Here is a 15,020-nt window from a genome sequence, read left to right as displayed (position 1 = left end):
TATATCTCAGTTGGGCACTTCCCTAGCATGCTTGAGACCCTAGGTTCAATACCCAGCATCAGAGACTAGACTAAAGCCAGAGAGACTAAAGATGATAAGGTTCCCTGCATGCATATTGTCCTTTGGGATCATCCATGGTGACAGACATTTCGCAAATGCCTTTCTTCCCTAGTGAGATAGTGATTTTTTTTTCCCCTAGAAATTCCATGAAGAAAGAAATGATTCCAAGATGTCCTGAGAACTTGTGGTTCCGTGAAGATTATTGAACTATTATGGAGAGCTACATTTGAGTAAATGGGTAGATTTCCTGGCTGTAAGACTACATCCATACTGCTTGTTGGCAGTAATTCGCCACCAATGTGCTTTTTGTTTCTAGTAACAGTGATCACTGAGAATCTGTTGGATTTTCCAGCTGTGACAGAAATGTTTTTGTCCCTGGTTTTAAAGTGCAAAGCTGGTCCTCTCAGTTATTATTGCTATTAGAAAATCACATTTGTCATGTTTACTTACATTTTTTTTCCCTGCATTATTTTAGTCAAGTAATGGCTTAGGACAAAGTAAAGTTTAGTAATGAGTAAGTCTGTGATTTTGTTGATGTAAAAAACACATGGATGTTGGCCAAAGTGAAGGAGTTTCTTTCAGTTTTCATGGAGAAGCTGAAGGGGATAACTTACAAAAATGCTGTATTAAGAACTCCTCATCACACACATTCAGATAACATGCTTTTAAAACTGGATACAGCTGGAATGTTACTGAATTTATTTTTCAGAGAGTTAGTTCTCTGTATTTTCTACTTAGGGATTTAGCCATAACTGCATAAAAATATTTTGTTCTATGAATGAAGGGGATAATACATGACATTATGATCTCATATTCTCCTTCAGTAGTTTAAACTGACAGTAATTTGAGTCTGTTTTCTTCTAATCCAGCATTAGGCTAGTGCTCCCATTTTATATGCATCTATATTGTTTTCCTGTTTAGTTTTAGACAGCTATTAATATACTACAGCTTTATGACCCTGTAGTAATTTAGAGAAGGCAGCCACATTGATCCAGTGACCTGGCAGTCTGCAGCACGGGGCCAGGAGTACTCTTTTAGGATTATTGGGAGTTGATTCCTGAGAAAAAAACAATTCTCTCTCTCTTTTTTTCTTCCATGAACGGTGCTGTTCTGAAGTCTTCAAATTTTCCCCTCTAATGAAAAACAGTATAAATTTTTACTTTACAAACAAGGCAAACAAAAATTTCTCAAACTATTACTTCTCCCTGAGCTGCAGTGACTATAATTCACTTGTCACCTCAGTGCTTTACAGTCGAAGTGGTCACTTAATTGATGTAAAGCCTTGGGCTTTACAGGGTCATATCACTGATTAAAAGGAAGAATTAACTTGTGTTACATCTACAGAGAGCAAAATTACACACTCCGGAACTCACATTTGTAGCATTAGTTGTAGAGTTTTGAGTGTTCTTGCCACCCGTGGGGTGCCTGCTCCTCACTACCACCTACATCTGGACACATGCTTATGTCTCATTTATCTTTGGCACGTGGAAAGAGTCGATGCAGCATAAGGCCAACGTGTGTGGCTTCTGTGTGCTGATATGTTTTGGTGTCCTGTTTGTTTCTTTTACTTTCTAAGTGTTTAAAAATTAGCCAGTTTGTAGTTTTCTTTTCCATTGCCTTAGTTTTCTTTTTATTTTATCTCTCCTGTCCTACACATTTGTTGAGCTGTGTGGAGCTGTGTTGTTGGTTTTGTTTATATAGCCAGATTCCCTCTTTTGTGTTCTTCTTTTGTTCTTCGACTGTTGTTCTTGTCATTTGTTTTTTCTCTTTGTCCTTGTTATTCTGCCCTAGCCCTTCTTTCTCTCTCTGAGAGGCATTGGATTACGTTTTCAGTAGTACAGGCTTCTTGCCGATATGAAGGGAACTTTCTAGAAAGAGACCTACTCTGGTCATTTAATTTTGAAAACAGTTTTCAATCGTTCAAGTTTTGGATGGTTTATATCTAATGTGTGTTTCATTTTTTTGGAAAGCTATATTTTATATTTAGGAAATGGTATACTATTTTGCTATTTGTACTGAGTGAGTACATTGGCATAAATATAGAAATTTATATATATATATATATATACATATATAAACTATTCTTTTTTGCCACACATTTTTGTGGTAAATTTGTGAGTTTGTCTGATGTTCTACCACAACGTGGCGTCTGATAACAGTGAGGGGTTTGTTATGTCTTTATTGAGTATTTAAGTACCTTTTGAAACAAATGGCCTGTTTATCTGTAGCCATTCCATCAGGCAGTTCCTTGATGTTACTAGTGAGCGAAAGGCAACTACTGTGTGTTTGCTGTGTCTTCACTCAGCAAGGTGTTAAAGAGCAAGGAAACTTATTGAGGCAGTGTGTCAAATGGTGTTTGACGAGAATGAGCCACTCTGTCTTTGTTCACTATATATTTAATATTTTATTATTGTTGTTCTTATTAATTGGCTTTCTGTATCCTATGCCTTTTATTTATAAAGACACTAAAAATACCATGTTTGTAATTTTAATAACATTTTCCATCTTTTAATAGCCAGAACTACTTTATAGATTCTCTAAACCAAAAGTATTTTCCTCAGTATCTCCCTTCTCCCCCATGCCCTACAGGGAAAAATCACCCAACATGGTTCAGGTTCTGAGAAGGGTCAGCCACACAATTCAGTGCTTCAGCTTGAAAAAACACACAGGGGACTCTAGTGTGCTATCTGGAACATCAGTGGAAGCAGACCTGTGAATCTGCTTAGGAAAGACAGAAGTCAGAGTTTAAAACCACATTGACTTCTGAGTTTTCTGGATTACTTTCTGAGATCATGAGGAGACTCAGGAAATCTGTTTATTCCAAGGTGAAATCAGAATGTTTGTTGCGACTGCACTGTCAGTGAAGTGGCAGCAAGAGGTCTGGCTTGTGTGGTGACTTCTGTTTGTTCTGTACTAGAAGCTTATCCTTATACAGTGCTGATTGGCAATGCCGAGTCACTGGGACCAATTTCTGTCTTATACTGTCAGAGTGTAGAACAGAACATCACCTGAACTGTAGTGGTTTGAGTGGATGGAGGCAGAAACCCCATTTTTAGTCTCTTCACTTCTGTGGTTATTTATACAAGGGCTGTGCTGTGCTACCATATTCCTGTTCAATAATGATGATGGTTTATTTGTTTTCTTACATTGTTAAATGTTCCTTGCCCCTAAAGGTGTGTGTTAAGTACAATGTTCTGAATATATGATTTGGTTACAAAAAGTATGTGTCTTCTTATTGAAGAGTTAGCTCAGTGGTTGATACTTGTGCTAAGAATTCAGCTTCTCAGTTCCTGTTACTTATAGCTACCTGTGGGAAGACTCAGTGAGCCAGCGAAGACCTTGGGAATCAGGATATATTAAATTTTTATCTGGCAGAAGGACCTAAATAAACTGTGAACTACATTTTATTCCTTTGTTACATTCAGTTCTTGCTTTCAGCAACTCACAGAAATGCTTGGAGCTTATCCCCCCTCCCCCCATGCTTTTGTGTCCTTGTTATTCCACACCAGGGAAAAAGACAATTAGTTATTTTTTTGTTTGTTGTTTTCAAGGCAGTGTTTCTCTGTGTAGCCCTGGCTGTCCTGGAACTCACTCTGTAAACCAGGCTGACCTCGAACTACAGAGTTCTGCCTGCCTCTGCCTCCTGAGTGCTGTGATTAAATGTGTGTGCACTACCACTGCTCGACTTAGATAATTAGTTTCTAAGATTTTCTGTAGGCTTTTCTGATTCTAACATGTTATTTGTTATTTAGCCAATATAGGTCTGTCTATCCCATCTCCTTAGAACAAGTGTTTAAAGAAAAAAAAACAGAAGGAAGAAATTGTGCATATGTCCCTTCAGAATGAAAATAATTTCTTTCAACCTTTTTGAATGTTTGTTTTTGATTTTTAAATGAGGTTGCACTATGCTGCCCAAGTAGTGGGCCTGGAGGTATGAAATACCTTACCTGAGCCCCTTTGGCTTTTTTTTAAGCCATTGTAAATGTTTGTTTGGGGAAAATGGAATCTGTCAGCAAATAAGAACCACGATAAAATGACTGAGTACTTCTTAAATTCAGCATAGTTGTACATATTCTCAGGGGCTAGCTGAGAATTTTCCTAGTAAAATTTTCTTTTATCCCTGTGTTTCGATTTTCAGCTGGTTGGAACTAGTTAAAAGTTATGGGGAGACCTTGTTGTTTAACTCTGCATCACAGCGTAGCTCCATCTCTAAGGAGATGTATCTGCGTGCTTTTGGGTATGTGGAGGGGCTCAGTGAAAAAGAAAAACTGTGATTCAGCAGATGTATTAGAGAAGTAGCTCAGACCTGGGGGTGTGGCTCCGGGGTAGAGAGTCTGCCTACCATGTGCAGGGACCTGAATTTGATGCCCAGCACCACCGAAAGGGAGAGAAGCGAACATGGGTGTACACACTAGCAAGAGGAGGACTCAGCCATTACATTTTGAGAGCTTTTCCCTTCTGCCTACATTTGTCACTAGTGCTTAGCTGTGATGGTGGCATTCATTATGCAGGAGACTGACTCTATAGTATCGTTGGTCAATTGTCCCAGCACCCTAATTACTTTTTAGCTCTCTGTTTTCATGCCATCCTAAGCCTTGTATATTAATAAAATTCTGTTTTTATTGCTCTTGCTCTTTCAGACAATTTTTACATTAGTATTTTATATATAGATGAAATGTTTATGGAAAAGTGCCTTTTTACCATGCCAGTGCACCCTTCCTGTAATCCCACCTTTCACTGTTGCCAAGAATATACGAATAACTGATTTCAACAGGTCCCAATGCTGTTGTGGCTTACATGAATTAACTCCAATTTTCTCATCCCAGCAAAGTAGTATCTGGGTCTTACCTGAACAATAATGAAAATTTGTGTATGTGTGTGTGTGTGTGGGGAGAGAGAGAGATTCCATGCACACAAGTGTGTGCGTTAAATATTATAAAGGCACTACTTATAGCATCTTCTCTGGTCCTAATTAACGGCATGAAGAGTGACTAAAACATAGGTTTTGTAAGACCTGGGAATAATGTTGATTTTTTTTCTCTCTAATTAAACATGGAAAAGTAGTTTATTATATTTTTTCTATCAGGACTCTAGTTAATTGACTTTGGAAAACCTAGTGTCAAAAAAAATTAGGAAGAAATCATTGAGTCCTGGGAGAGCTAAGGTAATTTCTTTAGTGCCACATACAGTTGGACTGAGCGACCTGGTTTTTGTCCATTCTCTTTCTGATCTAGCACCTTACCAAGTGGTGGCACTTGAAGAAAGGGCCATCAACCACAAATTAAGGACAGCCATAACTTAAGCTTTGGAATGTGTTCCCCATGGAAGTGTTCTTGTGATTGCTGGTGGACTGAAGACTGCAGACGGCAAACTTTTATGCAATATTCTTAATACCCTATCGTGCACTTTAACCATTCCAAAGAAAGCCAAGAATACATCTTAACTCTTCAGAGCACTGCATCCATTTTTATTTTAGATAGCTGGCTTGATGTGTTAGATGACAGCTTTTTAAAGTAACCTGGAGCAAGTGTGGAATGGCTGTTTTCTAAAGGACGTTTAAGACTGACAGGTAGTGCAGGGAAATGACTCCACTCTAACAAACCATAGTAAACCTTTGACTATAGCTGTTGAGTATGTTGAGAGCTACTTAGAGCCATTCCCCTTCTTGTGTATGTCTTTTCTATAAGAACGCTGCAATGTATAGTTTATGTCTGTGCGGTGTATGTAAACCAGTATGGTCCTCCATCCAGCAGCTAGCATCATTGAGCAGGAAGCCAGCTAGAGGTGCATCATCTTGGGCAATAGCCCAGTCTTGCTGAGTTAGATCTGAAATGGGGCCCAGCAGTCTGTCTGACCCAAGTTCTCAGTTGAGTCTGATGCTCCTGAGCTTCAGAGCCTAGCAAAAGTGAGATTCTTTCTTCCTTATTTATATTCCGCCCCACCTGGTATTCTGTGATCTTTTATCAGCAATGGTAATTTATTCTTAGTACTGCCTAAGAAAATGCATATGTTTTATGTATGTATAGTGTAGTTACTGATAATTCATTTAACTTGGTTTGGCATTTTTCTACCACTGACTAAAAAGTTTACATTAACTGATTTCAATATTTAGGTGCAATGGTCTGTATTTCTTTAGTTGTTGTGACATTTACTTAGCTAAAATGATGGGTGCTACAGTCTCCTGTTTATGCATAAAATGGGTACATTGTGGGCAGGGTAATATAAGCTTTCTTTTCATTGCCTCTTTATCAGCAGACTATGGTTCTGCTTTGGCTAGACTAGCTCTCAGAACAGAATCACCATTCCATATCATTTCTTGTATCTGAGATAGTAAATCAGATGGCTGGCCAGGCCCACACAGCACCTCGTTTAATCTTTTATGAGTTGATGAAGATTCCTTTCAAGTAGCTTATTTGACATTTGAATCCTGCAGTAGAGTAATGGTTCTCTTTGGTACTCATGCTTCAGGTGAAGTACTTCACAGAATGCTAAGATAGTGTATTTTATAACTTGGGTGTTTCTTCCATCTCAGTTATGTGCATTCTACAAATAAGCAGGCTTATTCATATTTTCCTTTATAATTCAGCACTTCCATCATTAATCTTCCTTCCACTGTTTACAAGTCACTGGTGAGTTAGCTCATGCAAGAGGATTCCCTTTTTGGAATAAACTAGTGAATACTTGCTTTCTGAGGATCACTGCTCTGTCCTACACAGCAGTGCTAAGTGGCTTCCTCTACAAACTGGTGCTGGAAAGTGAGTAGGCAAACTGCTGAGATGTTCTAGAGACGCCCTCCCTTCCCCTCCTGATTATGTCACCTGTTGCTGGTCTCAGAGCATTCTACACAATCTATTCAGCCGCTGTTTGTAATTCCTCCTTAAAAATCCTGCATTCAGCCATGTCACCCTACCTGCTCTTTCACACTGATCTCCCCCACCAGAGCCCATCCCAGGAGGAATACGTGTGATTTGTAGGGGTGGCCTGTTAGCTGCCATTAATGAGCCTCAGGACAGCTTACACTCACACATAATCCCAGATGCTTGAGAGTGGGTTTAGAATCAAACTTCTGTGGCCAATAAAAAGCCTGTCCTGCTGGAGTTAGGTAGTTATAACCTAAGGTGGATGCAATCCCTAGTGCAAAAAGAGAGACTAGAGAAAGAAAAAGGAGCTGTCCTGTACAGAAGTGATCATGATTTTACTCAGTAGAGACCTTCTGCAGTGCAATTGAACTAATTCCTTCTATCTATCAACTCTACCTGCTCATCTAGTTCTTTTCAAGGATAAGCTCCAAGTGCTTGCTGCTTTTCTGGCGACTTGACTGAGTTTCACGCTCTTCTTTTTACTTTGTGTTTTCATGAGTAACTTGGAATATTTCATTGACTTGTTCTCAAGTGATTTAGCTGTCATTCTGCCATTTTGAGTTTAATTTTATCTGCTTGAGCACACTGATCAACCACTGACTTGCCTTCTTGCATTGTCCTGCAATGATGTGTAAGAGTGACATTTGTGTAATGGCTTCATAGTTGGAATTTCAGAGCACTGACACCAGATATTCTCAGTTTGTTCTCTGGGGGAATTTCATTTGCATCTATGTTTTTAGCTATCTGTGATAACTTGTTAAATATTAAAAAGATATTTTGCTTCTATTGGAACATTTGTATACTCGCAATTATATTTCTGTAAACAGCTTCAGTCAAAAATAAAACATTGAAAGTTTTCATTTTGTAGTGGGTTGCCTTCTTTCTTCCTCAGACTTCGTGTTGGCCTGAATGTATCTGCAGTGTGGGGAAGTGACTGAGACTAGAGACCATTAGGGAGGTGATGGGAAGCAGAGGAAGGCACCTTTTGAGTTGTTATTTTGTACCTATCTTTTCCCCAGGCAGAATACTCAGTAGGTTTCTCTTTTGATTGTATATGTAGATAATACACAGGGAGCCTCTCAGAGAAAACCAGCATCTCCTTCAGCTCCTCACTCAGGCCATCTCTCTACTCTTCTAGTTGCTTCAACTTGTATGAACTGGTGTTTGTATCAGAGTGTGCCAAGCATAGCTAGCTATTGGTAGATCTCAGTGATTTCCATGAGATATGCAGATAGTCCTAAGGTTCATGTGTGAGGGACTCAGCAAGTAGCTTATGATAAGAGTGTTCACTCAAATAACCAATTCCCTGGTATCAAGTTCAATATCTTGAAAAATAATGTGTTCACTAACCAGATCGTGGGAATGGGTGAATCAAAGTAAAACAAATAGTAATATAGGTGGTACAAGGATCATGAATATAGCATGTAAAGAACAACTTCAGACTGCCTTAGTAGAACATGGTGGTACATGCCTTTAATCCCAGCACAGGGGAGGCAGAAGCACGTTGGATCTCTGTGATCTCAAGGCAAGCCAGAGGATGAAGAACCGAGTTGATCCTACCACCCCAGAAAAAGCCAGGTGTGAAATATATATATTTTCCCAGCCCTGGAGAGATAGCTCTAGGTTCAGTGGAGAACCTGACTAAGGAATCGAGGTGCAGAGCAAACAAAACAGACACACGAAGTCAACCTCTGTCCTCCATATAGAGACATGGGTGCACGTGCATGTATAAACACACACAGAGATGTACAAATACCACACATGTACACATAAAGTCAGAGAATGTTAACATTTGGCATAATAATCTTAAACAGAACTAAAAAGGTATAATAGCCAACATGCAAAGGCAGCTGGAATGATCGCTTAGCAGTTGAGATGCCTGCTACTTTGCAGAGGGCCTCAGTTTGGTTCCCAGTGCCCATATCTGGCAGCTCTCAACTGCCAGTGATTCCCACTCAGTGGGATTTAACACCCTCTTCTGGCCTCTGCGGGCACCTCCATGTGTATGCATATACACATGCACACTTACATATAATTATAAATTAGCCTCTCCAAAAAAAAAGAAGAACCACCACTATGACTTATTATCTCATAAACCTGTAAACCTGAGTTTAGTCCCCAACTCAGAAAAAGATGGAAATTGAGAACCAACTCTGTGAAGTTGTTCTCTGACCTCCGCAAATTCACCATGGCATGAATGCACACAACACAGAAATGTGTAAACAAAAAAACAAGGGCTCTAGAGTTTGGTGCTGCGTGGAGCCTTGACTCCCACACTCTACAACCACTCACCAATGTGTTTATCTGTACAGGAACTGTGCCTTTAGGGCTGTCACCAGAGTTGCTATGTATTAGTTAACTTAGTTCCTGGTTCACAGTTATATACGTTAACATTTACTAGTCTCTCGTATGCTAGGTACAGTTTCCCTTTACTTTACTGAAAGATCCAGTACTGTGACATGGTAACCATGAACTCACAGCAGCTAAGATTGTTTGTACAAGATCAAGCCAGCAAGGTTCTCGCAGAGATGGGGAGTTACTCTTCCGGCCTCACCCTTACTGTGGTGCTATTAGCAGCTGATCACTGCTGGGGGAAGGGAGGACCATTCTTTTTGAGGGTGTTCCTGCTGGTAGATTTCTCATGCTCCAGTGGAAGGCCCCACACCCATGCATACAGACAGCACTAATTGGACCTAGTGGGTTAGCACACACACACACACACACACACACACACACACACACACACACACACACAAAATCACAATAGAAGACGGGAAGTTGTGAGGGAAGCTTGTTGGAGGGCAAAATTTGGGTGGATATATTTCATTGCAGATATGTATGAAATTCTCAAGAATAAAATTTATTTTTAATAAAAAGATACAGTCCTTTGAATTGTTTTTAGCACCAAGGTTCTCTGTTATCCCATTGGTCTATGAATTTCTTAAAACATAAGGCCCCTGGCTATTACAAATAATACTGCTATGAACATAGTTGAACAAATGCTTTTGACATGTGATAGAGCATCTCTTGGGTAAATTCCCAAGAGTGGTATTGCTGGGTCCAGGAGTAGGTTGATCCCGAATTTCCTGAGAAACCGAAACACTGACTTCCACAGTGGTTGCACAAGATTGCATTCCCACCAGCAATGGATGAGGGTACCCCTTCCTCCACAGCCTCTCCAGCAGAGGCTATCCTTGGTGTTTTTGACTTTAGCCATTCTGACAGGTGTAAGATGATATCTCAAAGTTGTTTTGATTTGCATTTCCCTGATTGCTAAGGAAATTGAGCACGACCTTAAGTGTCTTTTGGCCATTTGAACTTCTTCTGTTGAGAATTCTCTGTTCAGTTCAGCGCCCCATTTTTTAATTGGGTTAATTAGCATTTTAAAGTCTAGTTTCTTGAGTTCTCTATATTTTGGAGATCAGACCTTTGTCTGTTGCGGGGTTGGTGAAGATCTTCTCCCAGTCAGTAGGTTGCCTTTGTGTCTTAGTGACAGTGTCCTTTGCTTTACAGAAGCTTCTCAGTTTTAGTAGGTCCCATTTATTCAATGTTGCCCTTAATGTCTTAGGGGTTATACCTAAGAAGCGATCACCTGTGCCCATCGCGAACAATGAGGGCTGATGAGACGCCAAGGACAATGGCACGCGGTTTTGATCCTACGCAATGTGCTGGCTTGGTGGGAGCCTAGCCAGTCTGGATGTTCACCTTCCTAGATATGGACGGAGGGGGGAGGACCTAGGACTTACCACAGGGCAGGGAACCCTGACTGCTCTTTGGACTGGAGAGAGAGGGGGAGAGGAGTGGGGGGAAGGGGAGAGGGGTGGGAGGAGGGGGAGAAGAGTGGGAGGAGGGGGAGAAGAGTGGGAGGAGGGGGAGGGAAATGGGAGGCTGGGAGGAGGTGGAAATTTGTTTTTTTTTTTCTTTTCTTTATTCTTTTATCAATAAAAAAAAAACAAAACATAAGGCCCCAAGTGCAGTCCTCAGGAGCCAGGTTCTGTTTAGGCTACACTGTGTGTGTGTTAAGGTTTCTGTTGCTGTCATGAAACACCAGACCAAAGGTAACTTGGGGACGAAAGGGTCATTTCTCTCACCCATTTCAGAAGTCAGGGCAGAGACTCAAATGGGACAGGAACCTGGAGGCAGGAGCTGATGCAGAGGCCATGGAGGGGTGCTGATTACTGACTTGCTCCTCATGGCTTGCTCAGTCTGCTTTCTTGGAGGACTCAGGACCACCAGCCCTGAGGAGGACTCACCCACAGTGGGCAGCATCTGCCACATCAGTCATTAACCAAGAAAATGCACTACAGGCTTCCCGCCTGGCCAGTCTGGTGGAATTTTCTCAGTTGAGGCTTCCTCTTCCATAACGATTTTAACCTGTGGGAAGATGACATAAGAACTGGCCAGCACAGCCTCCTTTCTGAGGCCTGAGTCTGACCCAGGTGGGACTTCCTTTCGCTGTCCTTCTGCCCTTGTCTCCCAGGTGCTGGCCAGAGCTGCAACACACTGACCCTAGCACTCCGCCTTCCTTACTCTGTTTCTCAAGTTCCCCTCCTGTTGGCCATGCAGCTCACATCATGGCCGACTTCCATGCTTAACTCAAATGGCATGGCTCTCCCTCTCCCCTACCTAGAAATCTGTAACAAACTTCTCTCTATGAAAGAAGGTGAAGAGTCACCAAGCTCAGTGTGAGTCTTGTCCTGCAAGCAGGCCCAGCAGAAGGCCTGGAGCTGGCAGCAGTTTGGCCCAGAAGATGGCCTGTGTCAGCGGCGGGTGAGTAATTCCCTGGGATCACGTCTCTTCCGTAGTGTTTTCACCTTCTCTCCCATCTCCTTGCACACCCACCATGGATCACCTACTCCACTGAAACAGCCCTTGTGCAGAACACCAAGGAGCGGTTTCCATGTGGCCACGCTTAGCGGTCTGTTCTCAGGCCTCCTCTTACTCGGTTTATCTACAGTATTTGACACGCTCAGTGACTCTCTCCGTGGCACCCTTTCTTCAGTTGGCGCTCAGGATGGAACAGTCTGCTCTCCTGCTTCCCCGATGTGAAGGACAAGTCCTGGAAGAAGCTGTGTCTGTCAAGGCTGTCTGATTAACACTTCAACGACTGTGGAAAGTTTGGAATGCTGCAGGTCCACAGCCTAGTTAGTTTCTCTTGGACTTTCTTCAGCTCCCTAAAGAGCTCCTCCTTACCCACCTCTGTGCCAAATCAAACATCCTGACAGCAAATGTCTTGTTTGCCTTCTATGGCTGTGATAGAGCACTAAACTAAAAGCATCCTCCAGAGGAAGATACAGCCAGGGCGGGAACTTAGAGCAGAGACCCAGGACCACCTGCCCAGGGGTGGAATCACCCATAGTGAGCTGGGTCCCCTCCCATATCAGTCATGAATTAAATGTCCCCCAGATTTCCCTACAGCCCAGTCAGTCTGAAGGAAGCAATTTTTCAATTGGGTTCTCTTTTCCCAGATGACTCTAGCTTGTCAGATTGACAAATGAAACAAGAAACAATTAACCAGCACAGAGATTTCAAAAACCAGACACAAAATAGGAATGTGCTAACCCTGTTCTCTACCAACCCGAGGGCTAAGACAGCAACTGAGGCCTAGAGCTGAGATTCCTGGCTGTAACCGCCCTCTGACGTCTCCACCAATGTATTTTTAAGATGCTTTGATCTTTAACTTTGTTCTCTTACCATAAAAACTTTGTAACTATAGAAGTACTTACACACAGGGAATTTGGGACAACCTAAATCCATGCTCCCAAGCCATAGTCACTCAGCTTGACTCTAGGACAATGTCGAGGTAGGAGCTATGTTTTTTGTGCCTGCCTTGGCCACCCTTTTCCAAACTCATTTTGACTTCAAGTATTGAAGAGCTTCAGAGATCAGTCGGCAGACCTCCACACACAGCTCTAGGAGAGCACCCCCAGTTTCGTCGCTTTAAAGACTTAGTGCACACATGTATACCTAGATGATAAATTCCTTAAGTTGTGGCTCAGGATGACCTTAGATTTCTGACCCTCAGCCTCAGTCTCCTGAATGCTGGGATGATAGTCATAACATCATCAACATGCCTGCATGCATCTCAAGAATTTAAATTGGGGGTGGGGGTGGGGTGGAGCTAGGGAGATGGCTCAATATTTAAGAGCCCTTGCAGAGGGCCCAAATAGAGTTCAATTGTGAGCACCTACATCAGGTGGCTTACAACCAATGCCTGTAACTCCAGGAGGTGTGACTCTTTATCTTCTAGTCTCCATAGGCATGCACACTCGTGTGCATATACACCTAAATAAAAATTAATTTTATGCCAAAACGAGGGCCTGAGAATGTAGTTCATGGGAAGAATGCTTGTTTCACATTTGTGAGAAGACTATTCCTTAGCTACTCCCACAATTTACACACACACACACACACACACACACACACACACACACACACACGTACAGTGTTAAAGGTATTTGCCATGAATATTAAGACCTACAACTTCATCCCAACAGTCATGAGATCCAAATATTCTCTTAAAATGATTGTGCTCATAAGGCTGGAGAGATCCTTTAGTAGCTAAAGAGCACTTTCTGCTCTTGTGAGAACCTGAGTTTGGTTTCCAGCACCCACTTCCAGTGACTCACAACCACCTGTACCTCCAACTCTGGGTGATTGAAGGCCCCCTTGTGGCCTCTGTGGACAGTTGTCCACAAACTCCCAGGCACAAACACATATACACACAAATAAAAATAAACATCTTTAAAAATGGATGTCATTGATTCCACAATATTATGGAAAAAAACATTAATACATTTGTATAGATCAAACTTTTATTTTGGTGGAAGGCTATAATTTTTTGTTTTGTTTTAGCATTTAGGACTTATTTTAAGTGTATGTATATTTTATTCGCATGCATGTCTGTGCACCGTGGACATTTGGTGCCTGCCGAAGCCAGGAGGGGGCGCTGGCTCCTTGGAACTGGAGATAGAAACAGCTCTTAGTTTCTATGTAGGTGTCAGCCGGCTGGAAGCTGAACTGCAGGTCCTGAACAAGAGCATCAAGTGCCCTTAACTGCCTGCAGAGCCATATCTCTGGCTCAGGAGTGGGCTGTTGTTTTTAAGTATTGAAGAGTTTAAAGGCCTGCACCACCATGTCCTTGTGTGTTCATTTATTTCTGAAAAAGAAAAAGATTTAGAAAAACAAGATAGAGACCTGTTTTAGTATTCCTTTCCTAGGACCTGTGTGTGCTGTGTACAAGACAGAGACTAGCTGGAGAGAAATCCCCCTGGGAGGCTTGTCAGTCCCTAACTGAAACGAGGGTGCATTGTAAACAGACCTTAGCTTACTGACTGCAAACAAGTAGGTCCCTCAGCCTTCGTTTTCTTTGAGCAATTCTCCTCTGCCCTAAACCACAGAGAGTGAGTAGAGGCACCAGCCTTGCAAGCCTGATGGAGTGGGTCAGAACCCAGAGCCCATGTGAAAAAGTGAAGGCAGTGACTTGAATCCCACATGCTCAGTCAAGATGGGAGGCGGGGACACGAGATCTGCTCAGAGCTCCTTGGTCAGCTAGCCTTGACTACACAGTACCACGACAGAAACAAGGGAATCCTGGCCATCTTCCCAAAGTTGCCCTTTGGTAAACACACACACACACACACACACACACACACACACACACACACACCACTTCTTTTTTTTTTTTTTAAGAAAAAACAAAATGTTCTGGAGCTGCAGATATAATTCCAGGAAGACTGGGGAGCCCAAGGCTTTGACTCCCCACGCTGAGTGCCGGGTGCACTTTGGTTAGGAGAGACTGTTTGACCATGTACTCCAGCGGCCTGGGTCACAAGCTCCCGAAGGAAGCCCGGGTGCAGCTCCACCATTGCCAGCCTGTCCTCCTCACACCTCGGGTCAGTTTTCGGTTACTGCCCGGAGTAACTCCCCTGGCCTCAACATGGAAAAGACCAATTATGTTTATGGAAAATACAGAGCCTTGTGTCCATTTTATCTGGGCCAAACACAGGAAGGCTCGACCACTCTGCCTTAGTCCTGTATTCCCACCACACTGAGCACTGAGAGGAGAGAGCAGGACTTGTATGACACAGGTGTCTAAAG

General features: G+C 42.3%; 1 protein-coding gene across 9 annotated transcripts in view; it reads left to right on the top strand.

The window, feature by feature from the left end:
• Positions 1-7,780, top strand: part of Nfat5 (nuclear factor of activated T cells 5) — an 81,704-nt gene extending 73,924 nt beyond the window's left edge. For all 9 annotated transcript variants that reach the window (XM_075977083.1, XM_075977082.1, XM_075977081.1 and 6 more), the window contains one exon: positions 200-7,780. The gene's annotated coding sequence lies outside the window, so the exon portion shown is untranslated. The remainder of the gene's footprint in view (positions 1-199) is intronic.
• The last annotated feature ends 7,240 nt before the right edge of the window (positions 7,781-15,020 follow it).

This window comes from Microtus pennsylvanicus, chromosome 6, assembly GCF_037038515.1.
Source record: "Microtus pennsylvanicus isolate mMicPen1 chromosome 6, mMicPen1.hap1, whole genome shotgun sequence".
NCBI classification, from domain to species: domain Eukaryota; kingdom Metazoa; phylum Chordata; class Mammalia; order Rodentia; family Cricetidae; genus Microtus; species Microtus pennsylvanicus.
The sequence above is the reverse complement of the archived record's forward strand: the minus strand, read 5'-3'. Positions and strand labels throughout refer to the sequence as shown.